Source organism: Peromyscus maniculatus, chromosome X (assembly GCF_049852395.1).
Source record: "Peromyscus maniculatus bairdii isolate BWxNUB_F1_BW_parent chromosome X, HU_Pman_BW_mat_3.1, whole genome shotgun sequence".
NCBI classification, from domain to species: domain Eukaryota; kingdom Metazoa; phylum Chordata; class Mammalia; order Rodentia; family Cricetidae; genus Peromyscus; species Peromyscus maniculatus.
In genome coordinates this window covers 80,090,657-80,110,131 of record NC_134875.1, presented here as the reverse complement: position 1 = coordinate 80,110,131, position 19,475 = coordinate 80,090,657, and the positions used below count along the sequence as shown (strand labels likewise).

Sequence of the window (19,475 nt, the reverse complement as noted above, 5' to 3'; positions counted from 1 at the left end):
CTCTCTCTCTCTCTAACTCTCAGTTTTAGGCTTTTTATAGAGGGTCATGCTGTGTAGCTCAGGCTAGCTTCAAACTTGAAATCCTCCTGGCTCAGCTTCCCTAGTGCTGATATCATAGGGGTGCCCCATCATGCCTGGAAAAATGCGCATCTACCAATGACTTAGAGGAAACAGCGTGCTCCCAGAACACCAGAAATCTAAACCACTTACATAGTCTGCATCCAGTCACAGACTAGATCTGTAATAGAAAGTTTCTCAGGTCCCACCCACCACACCCCCAACCCATGGTCCAAACAAATCTCTCTCACTCACGGTCCCATAGCTGCTTGGACCCAAGTAAACACACAGAGGCTTTTATTATTCACAAACTGTATGGTCTATGGCAGGCCTCTTGCTAGCTAGCTCGTATATCTTAAATTAACCCATTTCTATTAATCTATGTTTTGCCACGTATTCCGAGGCTTACTGGTCTACTGGCATGTTGTTCCTTGGGTGACAGGCTGTTGTCTATCTCCAGACTCCACCTTTCTCTTTCCTGTCTCCTTGGATTTCCTGCCTGCCTCTAAATTGCCCTGCCATAGGCCAAAGCAACTTATTTATGGGAACAACATATATTCACAGCATACAGAAAAACATCCTCCAGAATAGATCAGATGACAACATATAGGGTCATTAAGATACTTTATTTTAACCAGGCGTGGTGGCACACGATTTTAATTCCAGCACTGGGGAGGCAGAGGCAGGGGAAATCAAGACAGCCAGGGCTGTTACACAAAGAAACCCTGTCTCAGAAAAAAAAAAAATTTATTCCCTCCATTCTTTCCCCCCAAATCCCCTTTTAAGGGTTGTTATACTTTGTTGCAGGGATTTTCTACTCCCTAAAAGAGAGAGGGGCAGTTGAGTATAAAGAGGGCTGGAGGTGTGGTTACCTAGCTGGCGTGATGCCCCAGGCTCCATGTGCAATGTAGCAGTCGGGGGAGGCCAGATAGTGGTGTGCATGTGCAGACCCAGCTCGGAGGCTGGAGCATGAGGATTTGAAGTCTGTGTGCAACCCGACTTACACATCCTCGAGGAAACATATCAGGCTCCTGCTTCTCTACCTTCTGCAGCACCAATAACTGATCACTTTAAGCTGGTCAAACTCTGTACCTCTCCTGTTATATGTGAGCTACTTGAGGCGGCATATGGATTCCCATACCAGTCCTACTTGCCCTTTCAGAGAGGGTGCTTAGAAAATAGCTGAGCTCTATACTTCAAAGGGCAGCAAAGACACACTGAAAATGCCTCTTCTAGAAATAAAGCCACTGTTCCTATAATTATGAGAAGATATCTTGTTATTATTTGGTTTGGTTGAATCAAAGTCTTACTATGTAGCCCAGGCTAGTTTTGAACTCATGATCCTCCTGACCACTTCTCCAGTGCTGGGATTTCGGAGTTATACCACTATACATGACTTTGGAGTTCCTTTCTTTTTACATAATTAGTTAGAAAATGAAATCTAATGGTAGTAGGTGCAGCTCAGTAGTAGAGTGTTTAGGTATGTGCACAAGGCTGTGGGTTCAATCCTCAGCACAGCAAAAATAGTAAAAAGAGCTAGGCATGGTGATTCATGCTGGTATTCCTAGCTCCAGGGAAGCTGAGTCAGGAGGATCATGAGTTCAAGACCAGTCTTGCATACATGAGATCTTGTCCCAATATATAACTTCCTCCAGCACCCTGTGGAGCAATTACCAAGGATAGCACAGGCATTCCCAGAACATCAGAGGAGAGTGTTAGTGCTGAAAAGAATCTTAGTCGTCGCTTCCTGGACTTTTAAACTGGGGCACATATACACCTTGGGATCAATGGCAGGGGGCCAAGGGGTTTTGTGATGCCACAGGATGAACGCAATATGCTTTCTTGAAATGTCAATTTTACTCTAATATAAGAAATTTAAAAAATATTTCATTATTGAAACAAATACAGATATGTCATGAAAGAGAATGCAAAGTTTAGACACATGTTTAGGATAAAGAATACATTTAGAGCTTTGGCTTACCTGCTAAAATGGACATTTGTTTTGTTTGTGGTGTGGTGTGTGTGTGTGTGTGTGTGTGTGTGTGTGTGTGTGTGTGTGTGTTCATGAAGATGTGTTGCGGCAAACATTGACGTGTGCGCACATGCACATGGAGGCCAGAGATCAATGTGTCTTCTTTGATGCATCTGCACATCATTTTTGTAAGATTCTATGTATATGAGTGTTTTGACTGCATATCCGTAAGTGCATGGGAGGCCAGAAGAGGGCATTGGATACCCCTTAGATGGGAATTACAGTCATTTGTGAGCCATCATGTGGATACTGGAAGTCAAACCTGCGTCCTCTGCAAGAGCAACACGTGCTCTTCACTGCTGAGCCATCTCTCCAGCTCCCCTTTCTACCTGATTAGTGAGACATAGTCTCATTGAACTGGGAGCTCACCATTTAGCAAGGTTGTCTGGCGAGTGATCAGGATCCAGGATTCCATCAATGTTTGGTGTCCAAGTGCAGGGCCTCACACTTGCCTGGCAGGCACTTTAGCTGTCCAGCCATTTCTCCAGCCCTTGCTTTTTTGTATTTTGAGACAGAGTTAGACCCAACAGCACAAGCTGCCCTGGAATCCATTGCAATCCTTCTGTTTTAGCCTCCAAACTCACTGGGATTACACACCAGACTCCAGAGACTTCATTTTTGGTTGCTTCAGCTAAAAAACAAATGAAAGAAAAGTTTGAAATAGACTGATCTAGCTCAACCTTGTGTTTTCACAGGTATAAAAGCAGGGACCCACAGGTAATGAATAATTCAGCCAGAGCTACATTCAGTGATTCAGTGCCTTTGCAGCAACAGCTAGAACCAAACCCACCTCTGTCCGAATGTCGTTTCTTCCCAGCTAGTTATTTGTCCTGTGTCTGCTGTCCTAACTGTACGTCATTGCTGACCGTTTTCTGTTTTAGCCTTGTTTGTTTTGCAGAGGCTCCTACAAGCTGTCCTGAGGGAAAGCTGTGGCTAGGAAGCTCTGAGGCCAGGGTAGACCCTGGAGTTCCTCTCTATAGCATCAAGTGCACTGAGTAACAATGTGTTTCTCAACTGTCACCTGTAAATGATGAGCACACACATTCATGCACGCACATGTGAGAGCATGCATGCATGCATGTGTGCCTGACAAATAGCAAAGTCTCAGGACCTTCCTAGACAGAGAGGCAAAGTTTTGCTAAGCAGAAACCACAGAGCTGAGCTCACAGCGCAACCCTGACAACCTGAGTTCAGTCCCTGGAAGCCACATTCAAAGGTCTGATGCAGTGGTGCGCATCCGCAATCTCAGAAGTCTATGGGTAGACCAGAAGTGGATGGGAGAATGACCTGAAACTTACGGACGAGCTTACCTGATCCGCCCAGCCCAGCACCAACAGGAGAAACTGCCCCAACACGGTGGAAGGAGAGAACTAACTCTTGAAATTCACCCTGTAAGCCCCATAAATGTCTTGTGGCACACACACACACACACACACACACACACACACACACACACAGGAGCTAAGTTCAAGCGAACTGCATTCCCCTCATTTACACAGAGAAATGCTGTAAGGCCAGTTCATCCCATGTCTGGCATCTCTGTCTCCCTCAGGCTGCTAGGCTAAAAGAAACACTTCATATAAAAATGAAATGAGCTTGAGCTGGGTGTTCTGTGATCTCAGCTCTCAAGGAGGCAAAGGCAGGAGGGACAGCCTGGTCTACACAGAGTTTCAGGACAGTTAGGGCCACATAGCAAGACTCTGTTCAAGGATTCAGGGAGACCTTGAATTTTAAAAGTCCAACTCCCTTCAATCTCCCCATCCCCAATTCTAGGGTCCAGAGAAGAAAGAGGAGCCCCTCATCTTACCTTTCTGCTCAGTCTCCTGCTGTCAACTTTGTAACTACCATGTCTATTTTTCATTCAGATTCGCAGAGACTTCCCTAAATTCATAGACTTACAAACACCTTAAACCTAAAGCTAAACTCTTGATTTTACGCAGCCATGTGCAAATGTCTCACACCGGCCCAAGTATAAACAGAAGTACACTTCCCGTTAGGGAACACAAGGCAAGCAAAGGCCTCCGCCCACACTTCTCCCTCAACACCCAGCCCCACACGCACACAGCCACCATTGATATTCACATTCAGGGTCATCAGGGTCACACACACCAGCCTGAGATGTGGCGCAGGTTGCCAGTGTTCGAGCCACATTCCATAGTGTCCCATTCCTCTCAGAGAACTAATAGATCAGTCCACAGAGATGTCATCACCTGCCGACTAATGTCAAGTTACAGCCCGAATAAATGGTCCATTACCTTCCCCATTACAGGTAGGCCCACAGGAAAATGACAGCAGACACAAAGGCGACTTGTTCCTCGGTGTCACTGCAGGAGACTGAGCAGAAAGGCAAGATGAGGGGCTCCTCTCAACCGGAGAGCTTTTCTTTCTTCTCTGGACCCCAGTGTTGGGGGTGGGGAGATTGAAGGGAGTTGGGCTTTTGGAAGACTTCTCAAGCTCTGGATACCGAGGACAAAAGAAAGACAAGAAGGCGGGGAGGGGAAGGGAGAAATGTTGCCTCCTTTATTGCAGTGCTGGAAATGGAAGCCAGCCTCAAGCATGCCAGGCCAATGGTCTACCATTGAGTCACACCCCACCAAAGATTAATGTTTCAACTTGAGTTCATCCTTGCCAGGATGATACTTCCTCTTTTGTATCAAGCCTCAACATTCTACAGATAATGACTTTATCACTAGCAATCACTGACACCAGACTCCAGGTCTCTAAATTGCACTCCCCCACCCCCGCCATATGGCATGGCTATATGGCATTCAACAAGTGACTTTAACCTCCCTACCCTCAGTTTTAACGTTTGTTACAAACCTAGATAACAATAGCATCTACTTCACGGTGTTAGGACACGATTTAAAGGTAAGGCGCTTACAAAAGTGTATGGAGCTTAAGATACCCAGTGAATGCATTATACCAATGAGCATCTTCCCACTTTCCCCAGGCCTCCACTCCCTTACTGTTTGTTTACCCACCCAGGGCTGACAGTGTGGTTGCCCTGTTTCTGACAGACAGGTCTTCTAAAGCCCAGAGAGAATAAGAGGGACTCAGTATCACAGAAAGATAAGCAACATTAGAGCTGCTTGCTTCAGAGGGACCCACCGGAAGCCAAGCTTCGTTCATACTTCACCTGTTCTTAGGTGCAAAAAGCAGCGTGTCATTTTTAAAGATTTATCTTTACTATTTTTAATTACGTGTCCATGCCTGAGGATACGCACATGAGTACAGGGGCCAAGCGGCCAGAGGCATCAGATCTCTCTGGTGGTTGGGAGCTGCTGGACTTGAGTGTGGAGAATGCAATCCAGTCCCTCTAGAAGAGTAGGAAGTGCTCTTCATGCCTTCCCGCCCATAAGAAAAGACACGGCATCATTTAAAGAACCTGGAAGAAGAAGCATAACTGAAGCCGGGGAATTGTAAATTGAGAGTCTGAGAGATGGCTCAGCAGGTATAGGCACTTGCCACCAAGCCTGACCCCCTGGGACCCACATGGTGGAAGCAGAGCATCAGCTCATAAAGTCTGCTCTTTATCAACACATGAATGCCAGACACACAATAAACAAACAAGTAAGTAAATAGATAAATAAATACATTGTAAACAATGACATTTATTATGTGCCAGGCACAGTTTTAATGTCATAGCAGCTCCTGCCGTTCATATCCTCCAACTCCTAAGATGGCGTGGTGCTGCGCTTACACAGTCTGACACTCAAGATGGAGGGTTCACCTACTATGCTATCCTGCTGGCCTCAGGAAATAGAAAGGAGGAGAAAAGCAGGAGTGAGGACGGAAGAGCAACACAAGGTTTTTGAAGTAAACTGAGGTGGTCTAGCAGTTTGGTCAAGGACTCACTTCAAATCAAGATTCAGAGTAACTGGGTTGCCTGTGGGTGGAATGCCATGATGGAGCTCTTGTCTATCATGTGTGATGCCCTGAGTTCAATCTCCAGCACATCTCCCCCAAAGAAAATACACCTGGATTTTCTTATCTCTACTACTAGGTGTTGGATCCCTTTGGATCTGTTTCCATATATGTAAAATGGAAATAAAACTGTTTCTTACACTTGCGATAAGGCTCACTGGAGATAATATATACAAATCATCTAGGCTTACCACATGGTCTATAACAGGAACCTTTGATGTCCTTGGCTGTCCTTCCCCCTTGCAGTTCTTCCTGAGCCTTCTCAGGGAAACCTGACCACAATGGAGAAAACATTTCTGACTTGTTGGGGAAATGAAGAACTGGGTGGGGTAACAGTGCTATGCATGCTTTGCCGCTTCCTGAGTGGAGGGTCATGGAGTGGGGGCACTGGTGAGACAGTTTTTTCAGCAACACCTTCTCCTTCCTCCAGGAATCGAGACCAGCAGGCTGTTTCGAGCCCCGTTCCCAGCTTCACTTAGAGTGGAGGTCAGATTGTTCTTTTGTTGGTTGAGAGTAGAACTCAGTGATTATCTGGCATGTACAAGGCCCTGGGGTCCAATGCCTATGCATGCAAAGAAAAAAAAAAGACTTGCCTATCTTTCTTCCTTCCTTTCCTTCCTTTCTTCATTTATGACAGGGCCTTGTTTTCTAGCCCAGGCTGGCTTTGACCTAGCAACTCTCTTGAATACTGAGGTTACTGGGTTGTTTTTCCATGTCCTTTCCATATCAATTGTTTTGTTTGCTTCAGTCTTGGGAGCTATTAAGTAAGAAAGAAGGAATGTGGAATGAGGGCTGAACATTTTCCAAGTGCTGGACCATGCTGCATACTTTCCATCATTCAGCTTCAGGGTCTCTTGGGAATAGATGCACTTTATCAGCCCTTTCTAAATGATGCCCTGAATCCAATGAAGGTTTGTGTTCTTTTGGCCCCATCACCCTCAGTACTGGGGACTGAACCTAGGGAACCTCATGCAGGATGCATGCTACATCCATAGCCTCCCTGCTTTTTGAAAACTTTGAGGCATGTTCTCACTAAGTTGCCCAGGTTTCCTTTGCACTTACTCTGTAGGACAGGCAGGTCCTAAATTTGAAATACTCTGACCTCAGCTTCCAGAGTAGCTGGCTTTACTGGCATCTGCCACTGAGCCTGATGGGTTCTGTTTGTAATGTGCATTTTCTTCTAATCCCATTCCTCCAGCCCAGCACTAGCCTAAGGCTGGGTCCTAGTGAAGGTGTGGTGATGTATTGTGTCCCCCCCCCCAATATACTGTGTCTCCCGATAAAATTTACCTGAGGATCAGAGGAAAAAGCCAACCACTATATTAACATAGAACACAGGCAATGGTAGCACATGCCTTTAATCCTATCACTTGGGAGGCAAGGATCTGTCTGGATCTCTGTGAGTTCAAGGCCACACTGGGAACAGAGCCAGGTATGGTGATACATGCCTTTAATCTCAGAACTAACCATAGAGATCTGGAGGTCTGTGACAGAGCTGGGCAGGAAGAGGAAGTGATGTAGCTAGGCAGAGAGAGAAATGAGAGAACAGAACAGAAAGGCATATAGGTGTGGGCAGACAGGAAGTAGCTCGCTTTGTAAGCTGCAGAGTTGGTGAGGTGAGGTTAGCTATGGCTTTTCCTATTCCTCTGATCTCTCTCAGGCTTTAACCCCAATTTCTGGCTCCGAGTTTTTTATTAATAAGACCATTTAGCAATTAGTCTACAGTGAGGGTTTTCACTGGGCTGAAATATATCCCATTTTGCATAATCACCAAATCCATAAATTGAAAGTAGTCAGTTCTAGAGGATCTGAGTCCAGAAATAGTGGCACCTCTTACTCCACAAGATTGTGAAAATACTTTCATGAATGTTCTGCTGACTGAAATGCTTCATAGAAACATTACTTAAAATAGGGGCAGCAAATGGCTGGCTCAGTGAGTAAGGGGCTTGCCTCAAACACCTGATGACCTGAGTTCAATCCCCAGGACCCATGTAAGGTAGAGGAGAACTGACTTCCCAAACTATAATTATACTCCGATCTCCACATAAGTGCTGTATACACAGCATACACACACACACACACACACACACACACACACACACACACACACACACACAATAATAAGTATTTTAAAAGAAATATTTCTTAAATAGAAGCATCAGTCAGTTTAATCTCAAAAAAAGCTCCAAATGGGACAATGGGGTTCTTCAATCTCTGAACTTCATAAAGTTAGAGCTTCAGGTCTGACAACTGTGGTTGTGTTATTGAATTTGGGGGTCACCACCCATCCTTAATAAATCAATTAGAAGAGCGAAATTAAAAGTGGAAAGCAGAAGCCAGGTTACCACACCTTTAATCCCAGCACTCAGGAAGTAGAGGCAGGTGGATCTCTGTGAGTTCAAGGCCAGCCTGGGCTACAAGTGAGTTCCAGGACAGCCACAGATGTTACGCAGAGAAACCCTGTATCGAAAAACAAAGACAAAAAAGAATGCTAAAGGACTGGCCTAGTGGCGGTGGCTCATGCCTTTAATCCCAGCACTCTGGAGACAGAGGCAGGTGGATCTCCCTGAGTTCGAGGCCAGCCTGGTTTACAGAGGGAGATCCAGGACAGCCAGAGTTACAGAGATAAATCCTGTCTCAAAATACAAAAAAAAAAAAAAAAAAAAAAATGAAGAACAAAGAATACAAAAGCCTGCTGAATGGGTGACTTGTTCTCTGTTCTCCCAGTCCCAATCCCCCAGCACTGTAACAGAACACCAGCTCCGGCCTTCTCTCCTCTCCTGCCCGTATCTCCTGTAGATCCCACAGACCATCCCCTCCTAACCTCACTCCCCATACTCATCCCTGCATCCCAGCCCCCAACCCTAGCGGGCATCCCCACTAAACCATGGGCCACTCCTGCCAGAAAACCAAGGAGGCTGCCCGCAGACCTTCTCTCTCTCTCTCTCTCTCTCTCTCTCTCTCTCTCTCTCTCTCTCTCTCTCTCTCTCTCTTCTACCAGACCCATTTCCTCAGTCTTGTCCCAAGTACTACAACAGAACATCCATGGCAGCCTTCCCTCATACTTGCCCACATCTCCCATGGAGCCCACAGATCGTCCCTTCCTAACCTCCCTCCCCCACTCTTGATTTGTTCCAGACCCCAACTCTACCAGGTGCCCCCTGCTAACCCAAGTGCAGCTCTTCCCAGAGCAATAAGTAGGCTGAGGGCAGACCCACACCTCTCCAGTCTCATCCCCCCCTCCCCCCGCTCTGTAACAGGAAAGCCACTATGATCTCTCCTTCCTCTCTGACCCCATCCCCAACAGATCACAAAGACTTTGTCCTCCAACTTTCCTTCCCCCAACTCATCCCGTTATCCCAGCCTCCAACACCAGCAGGCATTCCCTGTGAACACACCTGCTGAACAGGCCAGAAAAACAGGCAACACACAACCATCATTCTCTCTCTGAAAATCCAGAGAGGAAACAGAAACCGAGGAACAAAACACCCACCCAATGAAGACAAAGCCAGAAATCAACACCTAGACCTATATTCATCCTACACCCAGATGCCTAGATGTCAGCGTAAGAACACAATCAACAACAGCCAGGGCAATGTGTCTCCACTGGAGTGAGCCCAGTCATCATCCTACTACACAAGCCCTGAATTTTCCAACACAGCTGAAACACGAGAAAATGACCTTAAAACCAACTTTATGAAGATGATAGAGGTCCTTAAAGAGGAAATGAATCTCTTAAAGAAATAAAAAAAAAAAACACCCACAAACAGTATAAGGTAATGAATAAAACTGTTCAAGACCTGAAACTGGAAAAAGAAGCAATAAATAAAATCCAAAATGAGGGGATTCTGGAAATGAAAATTTTAGGAATTTGAACAGGAACTGCAGAGGCAAGCTTCACCAACAGAATAGGAGAGATGAAAGAGAGACTCTCAGACATTGAGATGTGGTAGAAGAAATAGATACAACAGTCACAGAAAATGTCAAATCTAAAACACTCCTGGCACAAAACATCTGAGAAATCTGGGACATTATGAAAAGACCAAACCGAAGAATAATAGGAATAGAGGGAGGAGAATAATCCCAGCTCAATGGCCCAGAAAAATGTTTTCAACAAAATCTTAAAAGAAAATTTTCCTAACCTAAAGAAGAACATGCCTATAAAGGTACAAGAATCTTATAGAACACCAAATAGATCGGACCAGAAAAGAAAGTCCCCTTGATGCATAATAATCAAAGCACTAAACATACAGAACAAAGAAAGAATAGTAAAAGCTGCAAGGGGAAAAAATAAGTAAAATATAAAGGCAGAGCTATCAGAATCACACCTGACTTCTTCTGAATGGAGACTCTAAAAGACAAAAGAGCCTGGACAGACATGCTACAGACTCTAAGAGACCACAAATACCAGCCCAGACTACTATACTCAGCAAAACTTTCAATCTCCATAAATGGAGAAACTAAGATATTCCATGATAAAGTCAAATTTAAACAACATCTATCTAAAAATCCAGCCCTATAGAAAGTACTAGAAGGAAATTTCAACATAAGGAGGTTAACTACAGCCACAAAAACACAGAAAATAAATAATCTCACACCAGCAAAACCAAAAGAAGGGAAGTGTGTGCATGCCCCCACACACACTCACACACTCATACACACACCACCACCAATAACAAAATAACAGGAATCAACAATCATTGGTCATTGATACTTCTCAATATCAATGGTCTCAATTCCCCAATAAAAAGACACAGGCTAACAAAATGGATTCAAAAACAGGATCCAACTTTCTGCTGCATCCAAAACACACGCCTCAACATCAAGGATAGGCATTACCTCAGAATAAAGTGTTAGAAAAAGATATTCCAAGCAAAGAAGGCCCCAAAAGCAAGCTGGTCTAACTATTCTAATGTCTAATCAAATAGACTTCAAACCACAATTAATCAAAAGAGATGGGGAAGGACACTTCATACTCATCAAAGGAAAAATCCACCAAGATGACATTTCAATTTTTAACATCTATGCCCCAAACACAAGGATACCCACTTTTGTAAAAGAAACAAACACTACTACAGCTTAAATCACATACTGACCTCACACCTTGATAATAGGAGACTCCCGTACCTCACTCTCACCAATGGAAAGTTCATCCAGACAAAAAACTAAACAGAGAAATAATAGAGCTAACAGTTTAATGCCTGGTTTATAGCAGACATTATAAACCAAATGGCCCTAACCGATATCTACAGAACATTTCACCCAAACACAAAAGAATATGCCTTCTTTGCAGCACCTCATGGAACCCTCTCTAAATTTGACCATGTACTTGGTATATAAAGCAAATCTCAACATATATAAGAAAATTGAAATAACTCCTTGCATCCTGTCAGACCACCACAGATTAAAGCTGGACATCATCAACAACAGAAACAACAGAAAGCTCAAAAATTTATGGAGCCGAAAAACTCTCTACTGAATGAAAAAAAAAATGGGTCAAGAAAGAAATTTAAAACTTCCTAGAATTCGATGAAAATGAATGTACAACATACCCAAATTTATGGGACACAATGAATTTCATAGCACTAAGTGCCTACCTAAAAAATTTAGAGATATCTCATACTAGCAACTTAACAGCACACCTGAAAATTCTAGAACAAAAGGAAGTAATTACACTCAAGAGGAGTAAACAGCAAGAAATAATGAAACTGAGGGCTGAAATCAATAAAATAGAAACAAAGAACAAACAATTAATGAAACAAAGAGTTGGTTCTTGAGAAAATCACCAACATAGACAAATACTTATTGAAACTAAGAGGCAGAGAAAGAATATCCAAATTAATAAAATCAGAAACTTAAAGGGAGATATAACAGACACAGAGGAAATCCAGAGAATCATAATCACATACTTTAAAAACCTGTACTCCATCAAATTGGAAAATCTGAAATAAATAGGTAATTTTCTCAATAGATACCACTTACCAAAGTTAAATCAAGATCAGATAGGCAATGTAAACAGACCTTTAACCCCTAGTGAAATAGAAGCAGTCATTAAAAGTCTCCCAAACAATAAAAGCTTGAGGCCAGGTGTTTTTAGCACAGAATTCTATCAGACTTTCATAGAAGAGTTCATGCTGATACTTCTCAAATTATTCCACAAAATAGAAACAGAAAAACCATTGCCCAATTCATTTTCAGAGGCCACAATTACCCTGGTACCCAAACCACATAAAGACTCAACAAAGAAAGAGAATTACAGACCAAGTTCTCCCATGTACTGGCTGGTTTTGTGTGTCAACTTGACACAAGCTAGAGTCATCAGAGAAAGGAGCCTCAGCTGAGGAAATGCCTCCTTGAGATCCAGCTATAAGGCATTTTCTCATTTAGTGATCAATGGGCGAGGGCCCAACCCATGGTGGGTGGTGCCATCCCTGGACTGGTGGTCCTGGGTTCTGTAAGAAAGCAGGCTGAACAAGCCAAGGGAAGCAAACCAGTAAACATCACCCCTCCATAGCCTCTGCAGCAGATCTAACTAAGACACCCCATGAACGTTGGTGGAAAACTACTCAATAAAATACTTGCAAAGCAAATCCAATAACACATCAAAAAGATCATCCATCATGATCAAGTTGACTTCATCCCAGAGATGCAACATATGATGGTTCAACAAGTGAAAATCTGTCAATGTATTCCACCATATAAACAACCTGAAAAAAAAAATCATTTCACTACATGCAGAAAAGGCCTTTGACAAAATCCAAGAGTCCTTCATGATAAAAGTCCTGGAAAGATTAGGGATATGAGGGGCATGTGTCAACATAATAAAAGCAATTTACAGCAAGCCTATAGCCAACATCAAATTAAGTGGAGAGAAACTCAAAACAACTCTGCTAAAATCAGGAACAAGGCAAGGTTATCTACTCTTTCCATATCTACCCAATACAGTACTTGAAGCCAGAGCAGTAAGACAACAGAAGGAGATCAAGGGGATACAAATTGGAAAGGAAGAAGTCAAAGTATCTTTATTTGCAGATGATATGTTAGTATACATAAGAAACCCCAAAAATACCACCAGGAACTCCTACAGCTGATAAACATTTTCAGTAAAGTGGCTGGATATAAGATTAACTCAAAAAAAAATCAGTAGTCCTCTACATGCAAATGACAAATGGGTTGAGAAAGAAATCAGAGAAACAACACCCCTCACAATAGCCACAAATAATATAAACTATCTTGTGTTGCTGGAGGGCTTCTCTCCAGGTTCCACCAAGCCCTGCAGTCCCACAATGCACGTATAAAATACTCAGACGCTTATATTACTTATAAGCTGTATGGCCATGGCAGGCTTCTTGCTAACTGTTCTTATATCTTAAATTAACCTATTTCTATAAATCTATACCTTGCCACGTGGCTGGTGGCTTACTGGCGTCTTTACATGCTGCCTGTCCTGGTGGTGGCTGCAGTGTCTCTCCCTCCTTCTTCCTGTTTCCCCAATTCTCCTCTCTCCTTGTCCCGCCTATACTTCCTGTCTGGTCACTGGCCATCAATGTTTTATTTATATAGAGCGATATCCACAGCAATCTTGGGGTAATTCTAACCAAGCAAGTGAATGACCTGTATGCCAAGAACATCAAGTCTTTAAAGAAAGAAATTGAAGAAGATATCAGAAGATAGAAAGATCTCCCATGCTCTTTGATAGGTAGGATCAACATAGTAAAAATGGCCATTCTATCAAAAGCAATCTACAGATTCAATACAATCCCCATCAAAATTCCAACAATACTCCTTACAGATCTTGAAAGGAAAATTCTCAACTTCATATGGAAAAGCAAAAATTGCAGGATAGCTAAAACAATCCTGAAAAATAAAATGACTGCTAGAGGTCTCAACCTTCCCAATTTCAAGTTATACTTCAGGACTATAGTAATAAAAACTGCAAGACTGTGGCATAAAAACAGACACATTGATCAACACAATTGAATTGAAGATCCAGATATAAATCCACACACAAATAGACACCTGATTTCTGATAAAGAAGCCAGAAATACATACTGGAAAAAAGCAAGCATCTCCAACAAATGGTGCTGGTCAAACTGGATTGCTACACGTAGAAGAATACAAATAGATCTACCCTGCACAAAACTCAAGTCCAAGTGGATTAAAGACTTCAACATAAAACCAGTTACACTGAACCTAATAGAAGAGAAGTAGGAATGCATTGGCACAGGAGACAACTTCCTGAACAGAACACCAATATTGCAGGCACTAAGATCAACAATTAATATATGGGACCTCACAAAACTGAAAAGCTTTTGTAAGGCAAAGGACACTGTCAATCAGACAAAGCTGCAACCTACATAATGGGAAAAGATTTTTAACAACTCCACATCTCATAGACGGCTAATATCCAAACTATATAAAGAACTCAAGAAACTGGATTTATATATATAAAAAAATAAGGGCATTAACAGCTTAGATGCAAGATTGTAAAACATCAGTAGCGAACTTCTGCCCTCCGGGGTCCTCCCATTGTGCTGTAAGCCTGTAATTAAGACCTCCTACCCCCTTCAAGAAATGACATTCCAGCACTTGGGAGGCAGAGGCAGGCGGATCTCTGTGAGTTTGAGGCCAGCCTGGGCTACCAAGTGAGTTCCAGGAAAGGCACAAAGCTACACAAGAGAAACCCTGTCTCAAAAAACCAAAAAAAAGAAAAAAAAAAAGAAATGACATTCAACATTTAAAATTAAATAAATATATATATATATATATATATATTTGAATGAATACTGCGAATGTAATCTATGAATGCCACAAATGTGATTAATATCATTAGTGTAATTTAAAAAATAAATAAATAAATAAATAAGTAAATAAATAAATAAATATCCAATTTAAAAATGGGGCATGGCTCAGTGGTTAAGAGTACTGGCTGCTCTTCCAGAGGACCTGGGTTCAATTCCAAGCACCCACATGGCAGTTCACAACTGTCTGTAATTCCAGAAAAATCAATGTACATAAAATAAAAATAATAAATTATTTTTAAAAATTGTTAAATGGGGAACAGATCTAAACAGAGAATTCTCAATAGAGGAATCTCAGATGGCTGAGAAACACATAAGAAATGCTCAATATCCTAAAATAACAGGGAAATGCAAATCAAAACTACTTTGAGATTCCAGCTTACACTTGGCAGAATGGCTAAGATTAATTACACAAGTGACAGTTCATCCTGATGAAGATGTGGAGCAAGGGAAACACTCCTCCACCGCTGGTGGGAGTGCAAACTTGTACAACCACTATGGAAATCAATATGGTGGTTCCTCAGAAAATTGGGAATTGATCTACCTCAAGATCCAGCTATACCACTCTTGGGCATATACCCAAAGGACTCTCTATCCTACCACAAAGAAACTTTCTCAACTGTGTTCATAGCAGCTATATTCATAATGACCAGAAACTAGAAACAACCTAGCTGTCCCTCAACAGAAGAATGGATAAAGAAAATGTGGTACATTTACACAGTGGAGTATTACTCAGCTATTTAAAAAATGACATCATGAAATTTGTAGGCAAATTGATGGAACTAGAAAAAAAATCATCCTGAGCGAGGTAACCCAGACACAGAAAGATAAATATGGTACTTATTCACTTATAAGAGGATATTAGCCATTAAGTAAATGATAACCAAGCTACAATCCGTAGACCCAGAGAGGTTAGGTAAAGAGGAGGGTCTAGGGAGTGCTCAGAGATCTCCCTGGAAGGGGAAATAGAATAGCTTTTACTAGTGGACTGGGGATGGGACCAGAACAGGAATGGGGGATCAGGTGGTGGGAAGATGGGGAGGAGGGATAGAGTGCAGGGAGAGATGGCTGGAATTGTGTGGACTTTTAGGGGTGGTGTTGAAATATAGTGCAGTGGAAACTTCCTGGAATCTATGAGGGTGATCCTTATGAGGACTCCTAATAATGGGGGATACAGAGTCTCAACTAGCCATCTCTCATAGCCAGGCGGGGCTTCCTGTGGCAGGGCTAGGTTGCATTCAATTGAGTTGTTGACCAAGGGGGTCCCGTCGAAATCCCCAAACAACCCTGACTGTTTGCTATAGGATGTCTTTCTGTATGTTGTGAATATGTGTTGCTCTGATTGGTTGATAAATAAAGCTGCATTGGCCTATAGCAAGGCAGCTTAGATGCAGGCGGGAAATCTAAGCAGTTATATGGAGAGAAGAAAGGAGAGGAGAGACATGCCAGCCACCACAGAAGGAGCAGCAAGATGCCAGCAGACTGGTAATGCCATGGCCACATGGCAACTTATAGATTAATAGAAATGGGTTAAGTTATAAGAGCTAACTAGCAAGAAGCCTGCCATAGTCCATGTAATTGGTAATTAATATTAAGCCTCTGAATGATTATTTTATAAGCGACTGAGGGAACATGGGGCAGGCTTGATCCAAGGAATACAGGATGGTGGGGCTGGGTAGGACCGGAGAAAATTGCGGCTACAGCTGTTGCTAAGACAGAACTTAGCTCTCCAAAAACTGACACCAGGGTCCCATTGCTGAGGACAACACACAAACAACTCATTAAACATGGAGAAATCTAGCTGGTGCCTACATGGAGCCCTCACCCCTACATTCTAGTCTCTTTGGTACAGGAAGGTACTCTTCAAGATACTGAAAGAGAAATGTGGGCACCAACCCAGCCACAAAACCTTTGACCTGAAATCTGTCCTTTCTGAATAATATGCTAGGGCAGTGGTGGCACAGAACTTGTGGGAGTAGCAAACCAATGTCTGATTTGACTTAAGGCCCACTCCATGAACCACAGTCTAGATATCCCAGAGACCTAGGGTAAAACCAACACTACTGGTCTAGGAAAAAAATCAATAAAACAATTCCTAATGATATTCTGCTATACGAGTATATATCCAATCATCATCAGATTAGCTTCCTCCCAGCAGCAGATGGGAATGGATGCAGAGACCCACAGCCAGACATACACAGAGAGAGTCTAAATTGGAGGTCTCCATCAAATCCCTCCCCTCAGAGCTCAGGGAATCCCATGGAAGAGGAGGCAGAAAGAGTTTAAGAGCCAGAAGGGATGGAAGACACTAGGAGAACCAGGCCCTCTGAGTCAACTAAGCAAGGTGCATATGAGCTCACAGAGACTGAAGCAGCAATCACAGGGCCTACATGGGTCTGCACCAGGTCCTCTGCATATATGTTACAGCTGTTAGCTTAGTATTTTTATGGGAATCCTGATTGTGAGGACAAGTGGGTCTCTGATTCTTGTGCCTGCTCTTGGGACTCTTTTCCTCCTGCTGGGTTGCCATGTGATAGTTTTTGCCTTATGTTTTTATAGTTTATTTTGTCATATTTGGTTGCTATCTCTTAGAAGCCTGCTCTTTTCTAATGAGAGACAGAAAGGGAGTGGATCCAAAGAGGAGGAGAGGGGAGGAGGAACTGGGAAGAGTACAGGGAGGGGAAACTATAATTAGGATATGCTGTATAAGAAAAGAATCTATGTCCAATAAAAGAAAAATATGTAAAAAAATGTGACTTATTTCATTATAAACATCTACCTCCTTTATAGTGTGTGCTTATTGAAGTTGTTTCATCTACTTTTCATTTGACACTTATTAAAATCTTCAAGAATTAGTTTTTAACAGAATTGTTCCATTTTCTTTTGTTACTATTTTTCTCCTTTTTGGAAGTGATCCTTCTGACTGCAAAAAATTCTTCCCATCTTTGCCTCAGGACCCATTCATTAAAAAAATCACCTTAGCTCAGAATGGGTCCAGGACCCCCTACCTAGATCAGTTTTCTCTCTCTCTCTCTCTCTCTCTCTCTCTCTCTCTCTCTCTCTCTCTCTCTCTCTCTCTCTCTCTCTCTCCTTCATGAATCTACACATCAAAAACCTTTATTTTATTGTTGGGACGAGGTCTCAAGAAGTCCAGGCTAGCCTCGAACTCATGATCCTCTTGCCTCCACCCCAAAGTGTTGAGATTGCAAGTGTAAGTTACTGTGTTCAGCACTTTGGATAATTTGTTCATTCTTTCATTTAAGACAGGTTCTTGCTATGCATTTCAGGCTGGCCTCACTCTAAATCCTACAAGGGCTGGAATTACACCACACCAAGCTCTTACTTGGGATACTTTTAAAGTAATCCAAGATAGCCTATAGTTTCTTTTAAACGTATTCTAATGCAGACTGCACCCTTTTAAAGTTTTTTTTTTATTTTTAAAAATTACATGTACATGTATGTGCCTATGCACATGTGTGTGGGTGCCTGTGGACACCAGAAGAGGGCATCAAATCCTCTGGTGCTGGAGTTGTAGGCATATGTGAGCCAATGTGGGTGACAGGAACAAAACTTGAGTCCCCTAGAAGGGAAATACTCACTCTTCAGCACGAGCCATCTCTCCAGCCTCTGGACTCCACCTTTTGCACTACATCTGGTTGATCACTTGCATCTCTGTTCTCTGTTACTGAGAGCATAATATTACTTTTGAGTGCCTACTTGTGTCAGGCATTGTGCTTGGCCCTGGAGGTTCCCTCTGAGCTAAAGAGGCACAGCAGGGCCAAGCCACGATGTTCTTCCAAACTAAAAATTGCTACAGGAAGGTAGCACAGGGCGCACACGGGAGCTTAAGAGTAGGGCTTTGAATTGCCCTGAGTTGTGGGCAATCTTGTTTACTCATTTTATGGTAACCCTGAATTTGAACTTGCAGCTCAGCGGGGTCTCCAGCAGGAGGCGCAGCAAAGGCGCGGAAGGGTAGGATTGGGGGTTCAGTCACTACCGGAACCTGGGAAGGCGGCCAGCGCCTGCTGCGTGTGAAAACTGCAAACAACAACGCCATTTAATAGGCAAGAAGGAGGCCGAGCGCTAGAGCCCCAGAGGGACCGTGGGGTTCAGGTGAGGGGCAGAGGAGCAGGGGCTCGCGGCAGACAGGCACCTGCTCGCCAGGTCCTCTCCACCCAGCCTGTCGTCCTGGCTACCGCCAGTTCCCACCCCGACTGCCGCTCTTCCTGATAGAGTATTTTGGAACAGGGCACAGGACAGAGCGAGGAAACACCTGTTTCCAACAAGAAAAGAGGTGGGGGGAAGCCCCCACCAGGCTTCCAATGGCCTCTCATCAAGCTTGCTCTCTTGAGCCTTGTAAAAGTGTGCCCAGAAAGCCATGGAGATCATTTTTCAAAAAGATCGCTTTCTATTTCTCACCCCCCCCCCCATGCCTAAACCACAGCATCTCTTTTTAAAAGTCTTCTTTCCCCTCTGGGGTTTCCCGCTCCTCCCCAAACCCCTTAAGCCTCCCCCCCCCCCACCCCTCCCAGCTTTGGTGTCAGCAGGGACCTTAACCACCTCTTAGTCCTTACTGTTGCAACTGCATTCGGCTTCAGGATCTTTTTTGCTTCCTCAGCCCCTGTGGACCTACAGGTGGGGAGTGGGACTAGGGAACAGCG

General features: G+C 43.3%; 1 long non-coding RNA gene across 1 annotated transcript; it reads right to left on the bottom strand.

Annotated features, from left to right (window-relative positions):
- Positions 1-672: 672 nt before the first annotated feature.
- LOC121825688 (uncharacterized) lies at positions 673-7,197 on the bottom strand. The gene is made up of 4 exons (XR_013047970.1): positions 6,205-7,197; positions 5,314-5,474; positions 4,345-4,545; positions 673-2,720 (listed from the first exon to the last, which is right to left on the bottom strand). It is a non-coding gene; the product is annotated as an uncharacterized LOC121825688 (long non-coding RNA).
- Between the last annotated feature and the right edge of the window lie 12,278 nt (positions 7,198-19,475).